This window comes from Gouania willdenowi, chromosome 11 (genome assembly GCF_900634775.1).
Source record: "Gouania willdenowi chromosome 11, fGouWil2.1, whole genome shotgun sequence".
In the NCBI taxonomy this organism is placed as follows: domain Eukaryota; kingdom Metazoa; phylum Chordata; class Actinopteri; order Blenniiformes; family Gobiesocidae; genus Gouania; species Gouania willdenowi.
The window spans coordinates 30,739,549-30,742,048 of NC_041054.1; the positions used below are offsets into that span (position 1 = coordinate 30,739,549).

General features: G+C 40.6%; 1 protein-coding gene across 1 annotated transcript in view; it reads right to left on the reverse strand.

Moving 5' to 3' along the window:
- The window catches only part of hpca (hippocalcin), a 78,282-nt gene extending 76,595 nt beyond the window's left edge, over nucleotides 1-1,687 (reverse strand). Inside the window, exon 1 of the mRNA XM_028460775.1 lies at nucleotides 1,437-1,687. The gene's annotated coding sequence lies outside the window, so the exon portion shown is untranslated. The remainder of the gene's footprint in view (nucleotides 1-1,436) is intronic.
- Nucleotides 1,688-2,500: the final 813 nt, after the last annotated feature.

The window sequence follows — 2,500 nt, forward strand, 5'->3', positions numbered from 1 at the left end:
ATCACATGTCTACATCACATGTTCTACATCACATGTTCTACATCACCTGTCTACATCACATGTTCTACATCACATGTTCTACATCACCTGTCTACCTCACCTGTCTACGTCACATGTCTACGTCACATGTTCTACGTCACCTGTTCTACATCACCTGTTCTACATCACCTGTCTACATCACATGTCTACATCACCTGTTCTACATCACCTGTCTACATCACCTGTTCTACATCACCTGTCTACATCACATGTCTACATCACCTGTCTACATCACATGTCTACATCACATGTTCTACATCACATGTTCTACATCACATGTTCTACATCACGTTCTACATCACCTGTCTACATCACATGTTCTACATCACCTGTCTACATCACATGTTCTACATCACCTGCCTACATCACCTGTCTACATCACATGTCTACATCACCTGTTCTACATCACCTGTTCTACATCACCTGTCTACATCACCTGTCTACATCACCTGTCTACATCACCTGTCTACATCACATGTTCTACATCACATGTTCTACATCACATGTTCTACATCACCTGTCTACATCACATGTTCTACATCACCTGTCTACATCACATGTTCTACATCACCTGCCTACATCACATGTCTACATCACATGTCTACATCACCTGTCTACATTACATGTCTACATAACCTGTCTACATAACATGTCTACATAACCTGTCTACATTACATGTCTACATCACCTGTCTACATTACATGTCTACATAACCTGTCTACATCACATGTCTACATCACCTGTCTACATCACCTGTCTACATCACATGTTCTACATCACCTGTCTACATCACATGTTTACATCACCTGTCTACATCACATGTTCTACATCACATGTTCTACATCACATGTCTACATCACATGTCTACATCACATGTCTACATCACCTGTCTACATCACATGTTCTACATCACATGTCTACATCACATGTTCTACATCACATGTCTACATCACATGTCTACATCACATGTCTACATCACCTGTCTACATCACATGTTCTACATCACATGTCTACATCACATGTCTACATCACCTGTCTACATCACATGTTCTACATCACCTGTCTACATCACATGTTCTACATCACATGTCTACATCACATGTCTACATCACCTGTATCACGTGCTACTTCCTGTTGGGGATCATTCATAAAAAGAAAGATGGCAGCTCGTGCCTGCTCTCCTCTTATTGGCTGATGTTATTAATGTTATTATTGGACCGGACCGTTAGATACACAAACACATGAAATACCGTTAAAAGGTTCACAGAGACACCGGAACCGGACGTGCACGCCGGGCTTTACCGTGCGCGCACCGCCTCACCGGGCAGACAGACGTGCACACAAAGATAAGCATGAATTTAAATAATAGAATGTAGACATTAGAAGGTCAGAAATACCTGGTCCGGGGATGAGGCTGAAGTCTGGGGCCACAGACGCGGGACAGCGCGTGACGTTGCGGGGATGCTGCGGTGCTGCTGCTGAGGACGGTCTGTGTGTGTTAGTGCTGCTCTTCCTCCTAACGCACACACACACGCACACGCACGGGCTGTGTGAGTAACTACAACAGCCGAACCCCAGAAACCATGTTACCGTGCACGCGGAGGTCCTCCTGATGCTGCGGGGACGGGACGACGCGTGCGTGTGTGTGTGCGTGTGGAGGCGGAGCGATGATTTATATAGAGGGGGAGGGGTTAGTGTGTTTAGGATTACGTAGAAGGACTTTCATTAGTCAGCGTTACACACACACACACACACACACACACACACACACACACACACACACACACACACACACACACACACACACTGTTACCTCCTAATTTAGTAAAAAGACACAATCAAGAAAAAGTTCATCATTTTTTGTTATGAATAATAATAACACAATAATCATCTTAATATTTACGTATATATAGATATACATACATTCCTTATATATATATATATGTCCTTTATTCTCACCTGTTAATATGTATATAGCTTTTATCCTTTATTCTTAGATTTTTTTTTTCTATTTATGTATAAATTCTATTATTGTATTGTTTATTTCATTTTATCTTCACTGTACTATTATTCAGATGCCTTTCAGGTTTGTCTGTGTTGTCTTTTAATTAAGCTGTCATGTCAGTAAATTTCTCTACTGCAGGATGAATAAAAAATCTATCTATATATATCTATATATGTACGATAGGTGGAACAATATATTATTATTATTTTCTCCCCCATCACTCCCTCTCCCCTCTTTAATATGTTCCTCCAATATTATTGTGCGTTCCCTTCCTTAGGGAGGGGCTGATAATGGTCACTAGAATAAATAAGAGTAAAACATGCATTACTGTCATAAAAAGTATTGAACTTTGATAACAATATGCAGACAAAGGTGGTAAAAAGAGATGTTGCCTTATTAAAGATGTATTAGTGGAAGTGTTATTTCTTGTGTTTGTCCCAAAAACTCTGACAAAGT